Source organism: Danio rerio, chromosome 12, assembly GCF_049306965.1.
Source record: "Danio rerio strain Tuebingen ecotype United States chromosome 12, GRCz12tu, whole genome shotgun sequence".
In the NCBI taxonomy this organism is placed as follows: domain Eukaryota; kingdom Metazoa; phylum Chordata; class Actinopteri; order Cypriniformes; family Danionidae; genus Danio; species Danio rerio.
Genome location: NC_133187.1, coordinates 18,375,794 through 18,394,703, shown reverse-complemented (window position 1 = coordinate 18,394,703; position 18,910 = coordinate 18,375,794).

Below are 18,910 nucleotides of genomic sequence, written 5' to 3'. Positions count from 1 at the left end.
AGCCATAGACCTGAAGGACGCGTATTTTCATGTCTCCATTCTTCCACGCCACCGTCAGTTTCTGCGGTTTGCGTTCGAAGGTCGAGCATGGCAGTACAAGGTCCTCCCCTTCGGGCTCTCTCTGTCTCCGCGGGTCTTCACCAAACTCGCGGAGGGTGCCCTAGCGCCTTTGCGGGCATCCGCGTACTCAATTATCTCGACGACTGGCTGATTTTAGCCCACTCTCGGGAGCAATTGACTGCGCACAGAGACGAGGTGCTCCGGCATCTCCGCCTATTGGGGTTGCAGGTCAACTGGGAAAAGAGCAAACTCGCCCCGGTGCAGAGGATCTCTTTTCTCGGGATGGAGCTGGACTCGGTCACCATGGTAGCGCGCCTCTCCGGAGAGCGCGCTCGCCTGCTGCTGAACTGTCTGAGGGAGCTCGACAGCAAGTTAGTGGTCCCACTGAAATATTTTCAGAGGCTTCTGGGGCATATGGCTTCCGCTGCGGCTGTCACGCGCTCGGATTGCTCCATATGAGACCACTTCAGCACTGGCTTCAAGATCGAGTTCCGAGACGCGCATGGCATGCGGGCACACACCGAGTCTCTGTTACTGCGCTGTGTCGCCGCACCCTCAGCCCTTGGAACGACCCCTCGTACCTGCAGGCCTGTGTGCCTCTGGGACAGGCGTCCAGTCATGTTGTTGTTTCGACAGATGCTTCCAGCACAGGCTGGGGAGCCGTGTGTCGCGGGCATGCAGCTGCGGGCCTGTGGGTAGGTGCCCAGCTGCATTGGCACATCAATCGCCTAGAGCTGTTGGCAGTGTTCCTTGCTCTCCGCCGTTTTTCTCCGGCGCTGGGGCAGCAACACGTGCTGGTCAGGACGGACAGTACGGCGGCGTATATCAACCGCATGGGGGGTTTGTGCTCTCGCCGCATGTCTCAGCTCGCCCGCCGTCTGCTCCTCTGGAGTCACCCGCGGCTGAAGTCGCTGCGTGCCATTCACATCCCAGGTATGCTCAACCGTGCAGCCGATGTGCTCTCACGGCAGCAGATACACTCTGGAGAATGGAGACTCCACCCGAGTCTGTTCAGCTGATATGGGCGCGATTCGGGGAGGCCCAGATCGATCTGTTTGCTTCCCCCGAGAACGCTCATTGCCAGTTGTTTTATTCCCTGACCGAGGGCTCTCTCGGAACGGATGCACTGGCCCACAGCTGGCCTCGGGGCGTACGCAAGTATGCGTTTCCCCCAGTGAGCCTGATCGCGCAGTTAATGTGCAAGGTCAGGGAGGACGAGGAGCAGGTTTTGTTAGTTGCGCCCCTCTGGCCCAACCGAACCTGGATATCAGAGCTCTCCCTCCTCGCGACGGCCCTCCCTTGGCAGATCCCTTTGAGAGAGGACCTACTTTCTCAGGGACAAGGCACCGTCTGGCACCCTAGTCCCGATCTCTGGAACCTCCACGTGTGGTCCATAGACGCAAGGAAGACTTAGGTAACCTGCCGCCCGCAGTGGTTGATACCATCACTCAGGCTAGAGCCCCCTCCACGAGGCGCGCCTACGCCCTGAAGTGGAGTCTATTCACTGAGTGGTGTGTCTCTCGCAGAGAAGACCCCCGATCTTGCCAGATCAGTGTTGTGCTCTCTTTCCTTCAAGAGAAGCTAGACAGCAGGCTGTCACCCTCCACTCTCAAGGTTTACGTTGCTGCCATCTCCGCTCACCATGACGCGGTGGCTGGCGGCACCGTGGGAAAGCATAACCTCATCATCCGGTTTCTCAGAAGCGCTAGGCGAATTAATCCAACTCGCCCCCCTCTCACGCCCTCTTGGGATCTCGCCCTCGTTCTCACGAGCCTGCGATTTGATCCCTTCGAGCCACTCGATACAGTATCTTTAACATTTCTGTCCCTGAAGACAGCTCTGCTGATCGCGTTGGCCTCCATTAAGAGGGTCGGGGACCTGGAGGCATTTTCGGTCAGTGACTCGTGCCTGGAATTCGGGCCGGGATTTTCTCACGTTATTCTGAGACCCCGCCCGGGTTATGTGCCCAAAGTTCCTACCACTCCTTTTAGAGATCAGGTAGTAACCCTGCAAGCGCTGCCCCCGGAGGAGGCAGACCCAGCCCTGTCCTTACTTTGTCCAGTTCGCGCTCTGCGCATTTATGTGGACCGTACTCAGAACTTTAGATCTTCTGAGCAGCTCTTTGTCTGTTATGGCGGACGGCAGCAGGGAAGTGCCGTGTCTAAACAACGTTTATCCCACTGGATTGTGGAGGCCATTTCATGTGCTTATTTGAGCAGAGGCCAGCCGCGCCCCCCAGGAGTGCATGCGCACTCCACTCGGAGCGTTGCATCCTCTTGGGCGTGTGCGCGTGGCGCTTCTTTAACAGACATTTGTAGAGCTGCGGGCTGGGCGACACCCAACACATTTGCAAGATTTTATAATCTGCGAGTGGAGCCGGTTTCCTCAAGGGTGTTAGGTACCTTTGGTGATTGAGGAAACAACTCGGTAGGTGTTGTACACGCTTGCGGTGCCTTTTTCCCTAACATGGAAAGATGTGCACCCTCCTGTCTGTCAGTAAAGTTCCCAATTCGGTGAGCCCTGCAGATTCCTCCGAGGCCCCTAGCACTGACTCAGCGGAGGAGTCACTTGCTGGCCTATTACGTAGTAGGTCTGCCCGCTGGTCAGCCCGCGTTTTGGGTATAGGTGCCTGCTATGGCCGATCCCCGCTGGTGATCCCCATATGCTTTTTCCGCCACGGTTAAGTTCCCCCCCTGGGCGGACCTGTGCTTTCCCTATCTGCTAACCACCTTTTATGTGCACTCCCCCTTTTCAGGGTTAGTCCATATGTAATTCCATTTGTTTCCCCCTATTGGGTGCGGATGGTCTCCGCAGCGTCCTCCCTACTGGGATGGCACGCTTCCCAACCAAGTGTGCCGCAAGCCTACGTTTGAGTGAAGGTTTCGGCCGTTAGATCGCCCCCTGGGGGCTGGCTGCAGTACAAGTCATAAAGCCCGCCTCCTCCGTGTTAATGAAGGAGACTTGAGCCCAAATAAAAAAAAATATTACACTTGCAATAAAATGTCCCGAAAGATAGTTCTGGTCGATTAAGGCACTGGTTATTGTGCTGAAATAGGTGCAGATCTTCATTTTTGTAAACAGTTTGTTTTTAGCAGTAATTTAATGCTGGGCGTGTCATCGTGATTGACAGCTATGATTGACAGTTTCTCAAAGCGCGGCGTCTGAGCTTCGGCAGGAGACTGAAGTAGACTGAAATGTTATTATTCGATTTCTGTGTTATTTTACCATGACAAAATGAGTTCAGCAGTAAACTATAGTTTCTGACATACATGATCCTGGTGGAACACTGTTTATTCGCTAAGTTCAGGGCTTTTTTCGGGCTTTATTAGTTTGCTGATACACGCCTAGCCACCCAGATAGCAAAACACAGTTCCGGCTAGATTTCAGCAGTCTTTTGCGACAGTTTGTGCCCGTCAAGCAGGCGTTTTGCCCTCAAGGCGTTCAATGGGAAAAAGGGCTGTCGCGTCGTCCATATTTTTTACAGTCATTGTTCCCAACGTACTGTCGTATATTCCTAGAATTATCTAGACGCTAGCGACTCCCAAAAAAGATACCTATTCCGTAAAACTTCTTTTTGAAGTGGGATAAGTTAGGGCCAAGGGCACGTTGGAGGACCACGCCTCTCATGATCTGGGTGTGTCACGCTTGCCTGACCGCTCTCTCATGGTGGGTGTTGGTAAGGTGCAGTCATTATGGCGCTTTCAATGGGCTCCCAATACATGGATTTTAACAATCAAAACCACTTATAGTGCTGGAGTTCCCCCCGAAGGGGAACGTTCGAGGTTACTAAAGTAACCCTCCTCGGGGAACGGAAGCACTATACTCCGTCGCCATAATGACTGTCCCTTAGCTGTTAAAAGTCTCTTCAGCTTAAAAAGGATAGCGTCTGCTGGCGCCAGGTGAGCTTATATACTCAGTTGATTGCTTATGCCGCTCACCTGCGCAGGCTTGCGCTGCCAATTCATTCTTAATTGGCCCGTTCAATACTCTTTCAGACGAGTAGCTTCTGAACCGAACCTCCCAATACGTGGATTTTAACAATCAAATCCACTTATAGTGCTTCCGTTCCCCTCCTCGGGGAATGAAGGGTTACTTTAGTAACCTCGAACATTCTCTAAGCAGTTGTTTTTGCCAAGGTGTCTGCACCACAATTATTAATGGTTGATCTTCACTCAAAGGCTGGTAGTAGCAAATGTTTTCCTGCAGCTCGGCTTTGACTAGTTTTTCCACACTAATGCAATCTTTTTTGTCAGGAAAACTGAGGCTATTGAAGGTCTTCTTGATTAATCTTATATCCTCAGGTTTAACATAAAATCGCTGATTGAATTTGTCCACATGTCCATTGCGTTCTGCCCAGTCCACACATTTTAAAAGTGTTTCTGAAATAGACTTTCCTTGTTCAAGCCATATTTCAATAAAGGCTATAAGTTCAGGGTCAACTCGATTTTTTTATACCTTCTTCTTTGATGCTCACATCATGTCCATTATGTTCTAGCATTCTGTTTACCACCGCACCGGTGAAGCTGCCATCTTTTATGATTTTAAAAGAAATGTAAGCATTGCAAGAATTAGCTCTTGTTTTTGTTGGTTCTCCTTTGCTTTTTCCACTAGGTTTAGCTGACCTTTCACATGCAAAATAATGGTAGTCTTTATGAGTGGAAACAGAAGATTTGAAATTGGTGCTAGTTTCCTCTTCCAGTTTTCTAATGTATTCCTGCATGAAATCAGCCTCCTCCCCATAAAAAGAGATGACCTCCTGCATGATTCGGGCATCCTTTACTTTCTTTAAATTTCTTCGAACACCATCAAGCCAAATTTTCTCCATTGTCCTATTAAAGAAACAAAGATTAAAAAAAATGAAGGAGCAAATCTAACATGTAAGTATACATGTCATAAACACTGTGTACATATTATAATATTAACTACTGAATCTATTGTGAACTCCAGCTCTCAGAGCAGCACACAGTTCACTAAAAATAATGCAGATATAATTTATATCGAGAACCTCTGACCTGATGAATTGTTTTTTACTAGCAGTGGCAACATGAAGCAAACTTTGTAATTTTAGTTCATTTAACAGTGTAGTTGAATACAGTTACACAGATATGAATTATACTATTATACATAGTCATGCCCTAAGAGCAGCGCGTAGATCACTAGTTAAAGATATTAATTATGTTAAACTCCTGCCCTAAGAGCAGTGTGTAGTTCACTAGTTACAGATATAAATTATACTAAACTCCTGCCCTAAGAGCAGCGTGTAGTTCACTAGTTGGAGATCTGAATTATATTAAACTCCTGCCCTAAGAGCAGCGCGTAGTTCACTAGTTACAGATATGAATTATAAATAAACTCCTGCCCTAAAAGCAGCGTGTAGTTCACTACAGTTACACAAATATGAATTATACTAAACTCCTGCCCTAAGAGCAGCGCGTAGTTCACTAGTTAGAGATATGAATTATGTTAAACTCCTGCCCTAAGAGTAGCACGTAGTTCACTAGTTAGAGATATGAATTATACTAAACTCCTGCCCTAAGAGCAGCGTGTATTTCACTACAGTTACACAAATATGAATTATACTAAACTCCTGCCCTAAGAGCAGCGCGTAGTTCACTAGTTAGAGATATGAATTATACTAAACTCCTGCCCTAAGAGCAGCACGTAGTTCACTAGTTAGAGATATGAATTATACTAAACTCCTGCCCTAAGAGCAGCGTGTAGTTCACTACAGTTACACAAATATGAATTATACTAAACTCCTGCCCTAAGAGCAGCGCGTAGTTCACTAGTTAGAGATATGAATTATACTATACTCCTGCCCTAAGAGCAGCGTGTAGTACACTAGTTACAGATATAAATTATACTAAACTCCTGCCCTAAGAGCAGCGTGTAGTTCACTAGTTAGAGATCTGAATTATATTAAACTCCTGCCCTAAGAGCAGCGCGTAGTTCACTAGTTACAGATATGAATTATGTTAAACTCCTGCCCTAAGAGCAGCGTGTAGTTCACTAGTTAGAGATCTGAATTATATTAAACTCTTGCCCTAAGAGCAGCGCGTAGTTCACTAGTTACAGATATGAATTATGTTAAACTCCTGCCCTAAGAGCAGCGTGTAGTTCACTAGTTAGAGATCTGAATTATATTAAACTCCTGCCCTAAGAGCAGTGTGTAGTTCACTAGTTACAGATATTAATTATACTAAACTCCTGCCCTTAGAGCAGCGTGTAGTTCACTAGTTAGAGATCTGAATTATATTAAACTCCTGCCCTAAGAGCAGTGTGTAGTTCACTAGTTACAGATATTAATTATACTAAACTCCTGCCCTTAGAGCAGCGTGTAGTTCACTAGTTAGAGATCTGAATTATACTAAACTCCTGCCCTAAAAGCAGCGCGTAGTTCACTAAAGCTACACAGATATGAATTATACTAAACACCTGCCCTAAGAGCAGCGTGTAGTTCACTAGTTAGAGATATGAATTATGTTAAACTCCTGCCCTAAGAGCAGCGTGTAGTTCACTAGTTAGAGATACGAATTATGTTAAACTCCTGCCCTAAGAGCAGTGTGTAGTTCACTAGTTACAGATATGAATTATGTTAAACTCCTGCCCTAAGAGCAGTGTGTAGTTCACTAGTTACAGATATGAATTATGTTAAACTCCTGCCCTAAGAGCAGCGCATAGTTCACTAGTTAGAGATCTGAATTATATTAAACTCCTGCCCTAAGAGCAGCACGTAGTTCACTAGTTACAGATATGAATTATACTAAACTCCAGCCCTAAGAGCAGCGCGTAGTTCACTAGTTACAGATATGAATTATATTAAACTCCTGCCCTAAGAGCAGCGCGTAGTTCACTAGTTAGAGATCTGAATTATATTAAACTCCTGCCCTAAGAGCAGCGCGTAGTTCACTAGTTACAGATATGAATTATACTAAACTCCTACCCTAAGAGCAGCGCGTAGTTCACTAGTTACAGATATGAATTATGTTAAACTCCTGCCCTAAGAGCAGCGCGTAGTTCACTACAGTTACACAGATATGAATTATACTAAACTCCTGCCCTAAGCGCAGCGTGTAGTTCACTAGTTAGAGATATGAATTATGTTAAACTCCTGCCCTAAGAGAAGCACGTAGTTTACTAGTTAGAGATATGAATTATACTAAACTCCTGCCCTAAGAGCAGCGTGTAGTTCACTAGTTACAGATATAAATTATACTAAACTCCTGCCCTAAGAGCAGCGCGTAGTTCACTAGTTAGAGATACGAAATATGTTAAACTCCTGCCCTAAGAGCAGTGTGTAGTTCACTAGTTACAGATATGAATTATGTTAAACTCCTGCCCTAAGAGCAGCGTGTAGTTCACTAGTTAGAGATATGAATTATGTTAAACTCCTGCCCTAAGAGCAGCGTGTAGTTCACTAGTTACAGATATGAATTATACTAAACGCCTGCCCTAAGAGCAGCGTGTAGTTCACTACAGTTACACAGATATGAATTATACTAAACTCCTGCCCTAAGAGCAGCGCGTAGTTCACTAGTTACAGATATGAATTATGTTAAACTCCTGCCCTAAGAGCAGTGTGTAGTTCACTAGTTAGAGATCTGAATTATATTAAACTCCTGCCCTAAGAGCAGCGCGTAGTTCACTAGTTAGAGATATGAATTATACTATACTCCTGCCCTAAGAGCAGCGTGTAGTACACTAGTTACAGATATAAATTATACTAAACTCCTGCCCTAAGAGCAGCGTGTAGTTCACTAGTTAGAGATCTGAATTATATTAAACTCCTGCCCTAAGAGCAGCGCGTAGTTCACTAGTTACAGATATGAATTATGTTAAACTCCTGCCCTAAGAGCAGCGTGTAGTTCACTAGTTAGAGATCTGAATTATATTAAACTCTTGCCCTAAGAGCAGCGCGTAGTTCACTAGTTACAGATATGAATTATGTTAAACTCCTGCCCTAAGAGCAGCGTGTAGTTCACTAGTTAGAGATCTGAATTATATTAAACTCCTGCCCTAAGAGCAGTGTGTAGTTCACTAGTTACAGATATTAATTATACTAAACTCCTGCCCTTAGAGCAGCGTGTAGTTCACTAGTTAGAGATCTGAATTATATTAAACTCCTGCCCTAAGAGCAGCGCGTAGTTCACTAGTTACAGATATGAATTATACTAAACACCTGCCCTAAGAGCAGCGTGTAGTTCACTAGTTAGAGATATGAATTATGTTAAACTCCTGCCCTAAGAGCAGCGTGTAGTTCACTAGTTAGAGATACGAATTATGTTAAACTCCTGCCCTAAGAGCAGTGTGTACACTGTTTACCCTTACTGTAGATTATGCAGTAAATAACTGTAAAATAGCCAGTGTTTTGCTGTAATAAAAGGAAACAGTATTTTACTGTAAAAGGAGCAGGATTTGTATGAAATTTGTAGTGCGAAGAATAAATTACAGTAATTTACTTTATGTACCCATTACAGATAGTTACTGTGATAATAAATGGTAAATTACTAATCAACCATTACTGCCCCATCTACTCTGATGCTTTATGTTGCTATTCATATTTATTATATAATTTTATAGATTTATATATATTTACTGTTCAGTTTTGATATGTGAATGGTCAGTATTGTGGGGAGAGTGGGACATTGCATTGATGATAAGCTGAATTTCACTGCAGCCATGTGTTTTCTTTGGTTTCTTTTATGTTTTAACATTGAATATCAGGAGTCAACCAATGCCACAGAGATCATTAAAAGCTAAGCATAAGATATGGATGAAATGCATTTAAAGGCAAAAATATTCACACAGAGCGAAGAAATTGTCATAATAATTCTTATAACTTTGTTTACGTTTCTATAATTAGTCTAATTTGCCTAATTTAACCTATAGATCAGCTTTTATATTGCACTTTCAACTGAATATTAGTATTTTGCTAAATGACTAGTAAAAATGTGTTATTTAAAAAATATATATCTTAAACAGCACGTACATACAAGTTTGCAGAGACTCAATGAATTTGTTTGGAAAACTTCAATTAAAGTAAGTAAAAGTGGCATTAACAGTATAGTATAAAGGCTTTCCTAAATAAATGTATAAATCATGTAATTTTTGTGTTTTTTTATTATTACTACAGATTTGGAACGACATAAGGATCAGATTATTTATTATCATTTTTTTTTTTTTTTGCTATGTATGAAGTTTGCATATTTTAATTGTTTTTTATTAAACAATATGTGCATAATTGTGATAAATGTAGGCAATTGCTTTGAAAATATGCTATGCTCCAGGGGTGTCAAACTACTAGAGGGCCGCAGCCTGGAAGAATTTAGTTTCCAGCCCTGCTTCAACACACTACCTTTAGATTTAGTTTGATCAGGTGTGCTTAATTAGGGTTTAAGCTTAACTGCACTCTTACCCTGTAGATTATGCAGTAAATAACTGCAAAATAGTCAGTGTTTTGCTGTAATGAAAGGAAACAGTATTTTACTGTAAAAGGAGTAGAGTTTGTATAAAATTGTGTAATGCAAAGGATAAATTACAGTAATTTACTTTATGTACTGTGACAATAAATGGCAAATTACTGTTCAACCATTACTGTCCCATTTACTCTGATGCTTTATGTTGCTGTTTATAGAGACGTGCATTTTAAAGGCAGAAGACAATGATTTAGGCATCACCACACTCCCACAGGCTGTCTTATTCTAAACACAAAGGTATTAGAAAAAGTTTTCAGAAAATGCTGGCTCTTTAAGGGAGCAAGGTGTTTGATTTGTTTACTAATGAGTGCGCTCTATTCTCTGATGTCTGAGTCTGATGTTTTAGGCTTTAAATAAGAATCTACAATGAGTAAGTAAAATGTGTTAAAATGTTTTTGAGGGTTTCTAAAATAAGGCTGTGTATATTGTTGTTATCTTGAACTGTGTACTTGAAAGCTACATAGTTAGCTAGTTAGCCTCTCCTCGATTTTAAGTATATTTATTTATTGGATGTTGCATATTGAAATAATGTACAGATGCTAAAGGTTTATGCACATAAAAACCAATAAATTCCATCACCTCAGTAAGGTAACGTGCACAGAAATCATCACAGGGAATCACACCTATGAATTTATATTAGAAACAATAGAAAAGTTTGTGGTCATGAAATTTTAAAGTAGATAATAATTATAACAATAAAAGATTGGATCCTTTGGATTTTCGGTGTTGCCGACTTTGTTTTTGTTTTTTAGAATTATTTTAAACTTTTTATTGAGAATTGACACAGTATCTGCTTGTGTTTGACAAACATGTTTCTATATATATATATATATATAGAGAGAGAGAGAGAGAGAGAGAGAGAGAGTATGTGCGTGTTCTTTTCATATGCTTATTTTTTAATTATTTGAAACTTTAAAAAATAAAATAGATATTTTGTGTTTTTTGCTGTTTAGTTTTTTTTTTGCATGGTCAGCATCGAGGAGAGAGAAACACATTTTACTGCAGCACTTTCTGTGTGTGTGTGTGTGTGTGTGTGTGTGTGTGTGTGTGTGTGTGCATGCGTGCATTTTTTTATTTGATATGTGATTGTGATAAATGTTGGCAGTTGCTTTAAAAATATGCTATATGGGTTTCAAACTCCAAGTTCCTGGAGGACTGCAGCGCAGCAGAGTTTAGTTCACACCCTTCTTCAACATTACCTGTAGATTTCTAACAAGCCTTAATTAGTTTGATCAGGTGTGTTCAATTAGAGTTACAGCTTAAAGTCCCGGTCACACTGCACTTTTCTCCCTTTAGACTTCCATTCATATGCATATAAATGCTGCAGACCTGGAATGCTAGCTCATGCGAAAAATGTAACGGTTCGCAGCATTGGAAAGTTCAAACTTGGAGATCTCTGACCTGTGAAATCACATCATGTGATTGCTTGAGACCAATCAAAGATCAAAACATGACCTGTCTGAACAAAAATTTAAACTATGGACCAGTCGCTTGCTTTTTCAATCTCTAATTATTTTGTTTAATCCCACTTCTTTTCGCAGTGCCATATGACAGAATTTTGCATGCTCAAACGTTAGTGTGACCGCAGCCTAACTGTGCAGACCTGTAATATGTAAGATGATATTTATATCTGCTGATTTCTTAATTTTGTCATACATTTTCTGTTGTATATTTGTTTGCTGCCAAAACAATAAAATACATTTGTCTAAATTTTTATGCCTTCTATTTTTAATAACAGGTAAGAATACTAATTAATTTTAGTAAGACTATGACATAATATTAATGTGTATGCAGTATAATGCTGTGAGTTGTAACACTACAGTACAGTAATTAACTGTAAACAGTTTCCAGTTAGTTACCACTACTGCTCTATTACAGTAATTAACTGGCAACACTGTTGCCAGCTACTCACTGTATTGGTTCAGTTACAGTAAATAACTGGCAACACTGTTGCCAGCCACTCACTGTAATGGTTCAGTTACAGTAATTAAATGGCAACACTGTTGCCAGTTACTTACTGTAACCAAACTTTTACAGTGAGTAACTGGCAACAGTGTTGCCAGTATTCTACTGTAAAAATGCCCGGTAAGGTCTAACAGTGTAGTTCACTAGTTACAGATATGAATTATGTTAAACTCCTGCCCTAAGAGCAGCGCGTAGTTCACTAGTTAGAGATCTGAATTATATTAAACTCCTGCCCTAAGAGCAGCACGTAGTTCACTAGTTACAGATATGAATTATACTAAACTCCTGCCCTAAGAGCAGCGCGTAGTTCACTAGTTACAGATATGAATTATGTTAAACTCCTGCCCTAAGAGCAGCGTGTAGTTCACTAGTTACAGATATGAATTATGTTAAACTCCTGCCCTAAGAGCAGCGCGTAGTTCACTAGTTAGAGATCTGAATTATATTAAACACCTGCCCTAAGAGCAGCGCGTAGTTCACTAGTTACAGATATGAATTATACTAAACTCCTACCCTAAGCGCAGCGTGTAGTTCACTAGTTAGAGATATGAATTATGTTAAACTCCTGCCCTAAGAGAAGCACGTAGTTTACTAGTTAGAGATATGAATTATACTAAACTCCTGCCCTAAGAGCAGCGTGTAGTTCACTAGTTACAGCTATAAATTATACTAAACTCCTGCCCTAAGAGCAGCGCGTAGTTCACTAGTTAGAGATACGAAATATGTTAAACTCCTGCCCTAAGAGCAGTGTGTAGTTCACTAGTTACAGATATGAATTATGTTAAACTCCTGCCCTAAGAGCAGCGTGTAGTTCACTAGTTAGAGATATGAATTATGTTAAACTCCTGCCCTAAGAGCAGTGTGTAGTTCACTAGTTAGAGATCTGAATTATATTAAACTCCTGCCCTAAGAGCAGCGCGTAGTTCACTAGTTAGAGATATGAATTATACTAAACTCCTACCCTAAGAGCAGCGCGTAGTTCACTAGTTACAGATATGAATTATGTTAAACTCCTGCCCTAAGAGCAGCGTGTAGTTCACTAGTTACAGATATGAATTATACTAAACGCCTGCCCTAAGAGCAGTGTGTAGTTCACTACAGTTACACAGATATGAATTATACTAAACTCCTGCCCTAAGAGCAGCGCGTAGTTCACTAGTTACAGATATGAATTATGTTAAACTCCTGCCCTAAGAGCAGTGTGTAGTTCACTAGTTAGAGATCTGAATTATATTAAACTCCTGCCCTAAGAGCAGCGCGTAGTTCACTAGTTAGAGATCTGAATTATATTAAACTCCTGCCCTAAGAGCAGCGCGTAGTTCACTAGTTAGAGATCTGAATTATATTAAACTCCTGCCCTAAGAGCAGCGTGTAGTTCACTAGTTAGAGATATGAATTATACTAAACTCCTGCCCTAAGAGCAGCGTGTAGTTCACTAGTTACAGATATAAATTATACTAAACTCCTGCCCTAAGAGCAGCGCGTAGTTCACTAGTTAGAGATACGAAATATGTTAAACTCCTGCCCTAAGAGCAGTGTGTAGTTCACTAGTTACAGATATGAATTATGTTAAACTCCTGCCCTAAGAGCAGCGTGTAGTTCACTAGTTAGAGATATGAATTATGTTAAACTCCTGCCCTAAGAGCAGTGTGTAGTTCACTAGTTAGAGATCTGAATTATATTAAACTCCTGCCCTAAGAGCAGCGCGTAGTTCACTAGTTAGAGATATGAATTATACTAAACTCCTACCCTAAGAGCAGCGCGTAGTTCACTAGTTACAGATATGAATTATGTTAAACTCCTGCCCTAAGAGCAGCGTGTAGTTCACTAGTTAGAGATATGAATTATGTTAAACTCCTGCCCTAAGAGCAGCGTGTAGTTCACTAGTTACAGATATGAATTATACTAAACGCCTGCCCTAAGAGCAGTGTGTAGTTCACTACAGTTACACAGATATGAATTATACTAAACTCCTGCCCTAAGAGCAGCGCGTAGTTCACTAGTTACAGATATGAATTATGTTAAACTCCTGCCCTAAGAGCAGTGTGTAGTTCACTAGTTAGAGATCTGAATTATATTAAACTCCTGCCCTAAGAGCAGCGCGTAGTTCACTAGTTAGAGATCTGAATTATATTAAACTCCTGCCCTAAGAGCAGCGCGTAGTTCACTAGTTAGAGATCTGAATTATATTAAACTCCTGCCCTAAGAGCAGCGTGTAGTTCACTAGTTACAGATATGAATTATACTAAACTTCTGCCCTAAGAGCAGTGTGTAGTTCACTAGTTAGAGATACGAATTATGTTAAACTCCTGCCCTAAGAGCAGTGTGTAGTTCACTAGTTACAGATATGAATTATACTAAACTCCTGCCCTAAAAGCAGTGTGTAGTTCACTAGTTAGAGATCTGAATTATATTAAACTCCTGCCCTAAGAGCAGTGTGTAGTTCACTAGTTACAGATATGAATTATACTAAACTCCTGCCCTAAGAGCAGCGCGTAGTTCACTAGTTAGAGATATGAATTATGTTAAATTCCTGCCCTAAGAGCAGCGCGTAGTTCACTAGTTAGAGATCTGAATTATATTAAACTCCTGCCCTAAGAGCAGCGTGTAGTTCACCAGTTACAGATATGAATTATATTAAACTCCTGGCCTAAGAGCAGCGCGTAGTTCACTAGTTACAGATATGAATTATACTAAACTCCTGCCCTAAGAGCAGCGTGTAGTTCACTAGTTACAGATATGAATTATGTTAAACTCCTGCCCTAAGAGCAGCGCGTAGTTCACTAGTTACAGATATGAATTATGTTAAACTCCTGCCCTAAGAGCAGTGTGTAGTTCACTAGTTAGAGATATAAATTATACTAAACTCCTGCCCTAAGCGCAGCGTGTAGTTCACTAGTTACAGATATAAATTATACTAAACTCCTGCCCTAAGAGCAGCGCGTAGTTCACTAGTTACAGATATGAATTATGTTAAACTCCTGCCCTAAGAGCAGTGTGTAGTTCACTAGTTAGAGATCTGAGTTATATTAAACTCCTGCCCTACGAGCAGCGCGTAGTTCACTAGTTAGAGATATGAATTATGTTAAACTCCTGCCCTAAGAGCAGCGTGTAGTTCACTGGTTACAGATATGAATTATACTAAACGCCTGCCCTAAGAGCAGCGTGTAGTTCACTACAGTTACACAGATATGAATTATACTAAACTCCTGCCCTAAGAGCAGCGCGTAGTTCACTAGTTACAGATACGAATTATGTTAAACTCCTGCCCTAAGAGCAGTGTGTAGTTCACTAGTTAGAGATCTGAGTTATATTAAACTCCTGCCCTAAGAGCAGCGCGTAGTTCACTAGTTAGAGATCTGAATTATATTAAACTCCTGCCCTAAGAGCAGCGTGTAGTTCACTAGTTACAGATATGAATTATGTTAAACTCCTGCCCTAAGAGCAGCGTGTAGTTCACTAGTTACAGATATGAATTATACTAAACTCCTGCCCTAAGAGCAGTGTGTAGTTCACTAGTTAGAGATACGAATTATGTTAAACTCCTGCCCTAAGAGCAGCGTGTAGTTCACTAGTTACAGATATGAATTATACTAAACTCCTGCCCTAAGAGCAGTGTGTAGTTCACTAGTTAGAGATACGAATTATGTTAAACTCCTGCCCTAAGAGCAGCGTGTAGTTCACTAGTTAGAGATATGAATTATGTTAAACTCCTGCCCTAAGAGAAGCACGTAGTTTACTAGTTAGAGATATGAATTATACTAAACTCCTGCCCTAAGAGCAGCGTGTAGTTCACTAGTTACAGATATAAATTATACTAAACTCCTGCCCTAAGAGCAGCGCGTAGTTCACTAGTTAGAGATACGAAATATGTTAAACTCCTGCCCTAAGAGCAGTGTGTAGTTCACTAGTTACAGATATGAATTATGTCAAACTCCTGCCCTAAAAGCAGCGTGTAGTTCACCACTTACAGATATGAATTATACTAAACTCCTGCCCTAAGAGCAGTGTGTAGTTCACTAGTTAGAGATACGAATTATGTTAAACTCCTGCCCTAAGAGCAGTGTGTAGTTCACTAGTTACAGATATGAATTATGTTAAACTCCTGCCCAAAGAGCAGTGTGTAGTTCACTAGTTACAGATACGAATTATGTTAAACTCCTGCCCTAAGAGCAGTGTGTAGTTCACTAGTTAGAGATATGAATTATGTTAAACTCCTGCCCTAAGAGCAGCGCGTAGTTCACTAGTTACAGATATGAATTATGTTAAACTCCTGCCCTAAGAGCAGTGTGTAGTTCACTAGTTACAGATATGAATTATACTAAACTCCTGCCCTAAGAGCAGTGTATAGTTCACTAGTTACAGATACGAATTATGTTAAACTCCTGCCCTAAGAGCAGTGTGTAGTTCACTAGTTAGAGATACGAATTATGTTAAACTCCTGCCCTAAGAGCAGTGTGTAGTTCACTAGTTAGAGATCTGAATTATATTAAACTCCTGCCCTAAGAGCAGCGCGTAGTTCACTAGTTACAGATATGAATTACACTACTCCTGCCCTAAGAGCAGCGTGTAGTTCACTAGTTACAGATATGAATTATATTAAACTCCTGCCCTAAGAGCAGCGCGTAGTTCACTAGTTAGAGATACGAAATATGTTAAACTCCTGCCCTAAGAGCAGTGTGTAGTTCACTAGTTACAGATATGAATTATGTCAAACTCCTGCCCTAAAAGCAGCGTGTAGTTCACCACTTACAGATATGAATTATACTAAACTCCTGCCCTAAGAGCAGTGTGTAGTTCACTAGTTAGAGATACGAATTATGTTAAACTCCTGCCCTAAGAGCAGTGTGTAGTTCACTAGTTACAGATATGAATTATGTTAAACTCCTGCCCTAAGAGCAGTGTGTAGTTCACTAGTTACAGATATGAATTATGTTAAACTCCTGCCCTAAGAGCAGCGCGTAGTTCACTAGTTAGAGATATGAATTATGTTAAACTCCTGCCCTAAGAGCAGCGTGTAGTTCACTAGTTACAGATATGAATTATGTTAAACTCCTGCCCTAAGAGCAGTGTGTAGTTCACTAGTTACAGATATGAATTATACTAAACTCCTGCCCTAGGAGCAGCGCGTAGTTCACTAGTTAGACATCTGAATTATATTAAACTCCTGCCCTAAGAGCAGTGTGTAGTTCACTAGTTACAGATATGAATTATGTTAAACTCCTGCCCTAAGAGCAGCGCGTAGTTCACTAGTTACAGATATGAATTATGTTAAACTCCTGCCCTAAGAGCAGCGCGTAGTTCACTAGTTACAGATATGAATTACACTACTCCTGCCCTAAGAGCAGCGTGTAGTTCACTAGTTACAGATATGAATTATATTAAACTCCTGGCCTAAGAGCAGCGCGTAGTTAACTAGTTACAGATATGAATTATACTGAATGTGGCAGGAGGGAAGAGTAGGGATTAACAATTTATCCACAAAGCAAATCCGACTACGCCACCTGAGAGGTTTTCTCCCAGGAAATAGAAATTGGCTTAAACCTTACTCTTAGGCCACACAGGTTCAGTTCTCATATGGATAGGCAAGAGACGTGGGTATAGTATAAAAGTACAAAATTTATTTTCAGAATTTGTGGCAGATTAAAATGGTCACATTACATTCTCTTAACATTTTGCCAGCACCCCCCTCCAACACAACTGCAGTAAAATAAAACAAAAAAAGAAAACAAATTTATAGAAGACAACAACAACGTTATTACAAAGTAAATATGAAAATGAAATTAACCGGGGAAATAAATTGAATAAACTAACTTACAGTGCTGAGGTCACACATGGGGGGGGGGGGAATCACCAGTGCTCCGTTGTGTTCAAAAAGCACACACTTCCACACACACACACACACACCACACTAGATCCACACACTCCACACTTCCCAAACCGTCCACAGCAAAAATGTCAAGTGCAGTGACACCACCACCACCTCAAGATCCTGCACCCATGGGACCTCAGTTCCTGCAAGGAAAAATCAAAATCAATATACGGGATAAATTATACAAGAGTAAAACAAACAACAAACCACACACAAGAAAAGAAAAACCAAATACAGCTTCTGTAGTTTCGCTATAGAAAAGCAAGATTCACACAGAACACAAAACTCACTCTTTTGCACACCGAATCACACAACCAAACAGAACAAAAATCACAAATTATATAACAGTAGCAATAGGAGATAGTAGTAGCAGGTCGTAGTAACAACAGCAGTAAATAGAGCAGGTAACAGTTAGTCGTAGCAGTTAGCAGTAACTGCAACAGTAGAGTAGCAGCAGGCAGATAGTAGTAGCGGATAGCAGTAGCAGCTAGTCGTAACTGCAGCAGTAAATGTAGCAGCAGCAGATAGTAGTAACGGGTAGCAGTAGCAGCTAGTATTAACTGCAGCAGTGAATGTAGCAGCAGCAGATAGTAGTAGCGGGTAGCAGTAGCAGCTAGTAGTAACTGCAGCAGTAAATGTAGCAGCAGCAGATAGTAGAAGCAGGCAGCAGTAGTAAACAACAGTAGTAGTTCTTTCCACTAAAGATCTCAGGATAGCAGAATCTTTCAAACACAACCGGAGTAATGTTACAGATGCTAGATCTTTATTTATAATCGCCCAGGACAGAGAGGGAGAATCCAAGCCGGGAGTAGTACACTCATGTATTACGAATAAGTCATCTCCATTTATGCTACAAGCGAGCTGAATGGGTGGCAGTCATTAACTCCATGGCAACCAACAGGAAAACCAACGAAAAACCAGGCTGAAACAGATGTCAACAAACGCGGAACAAGAAAGGCGGGGCTGGAGGTGACACATCACCTAACACAGCCAACCGGCTCTAAAATAGGCAGCACTGGCCCCTGATTGGTTGTTATCAACATCAATCACTACCACTTATCCTATACACGGTCACAATCCACCCCAGGCTTCTGCACCGTCGCCCCGATGGTGAACTGAAAGAAAATGACAAGAAAAGATGTCTCCTAAACCCTTTAACTCCAAGGACGGAACCATACCTCAGCTGCACTACCAACTATACTAGAAACTGTACCTACACCAAGTGACCGTGGCAGATGATGTACATTAGAATGCTGTCCGGCCGTACTCCTTCCAGTCCTACGCACGGCACTCTCACCCCTCACCACCGGGCCTAATGGAGGGTTCATTACAGGCGGTAATTCAGCTGCCATCTCTGTATTGCCTCCTTCTCCTTCAGAGCCACCGGCATCCTGAAGGACAGAAGGGGGACTACCTTGAGATGCTTGCCCACTACTAACCTGTGGCGTTTCAGGCACTAAAACAAACAAGTCTCCCTCATCTGAATCCATCTCACGAGGCAGCACACGTTCCACTAATGGAACATCTGGCACTCTAG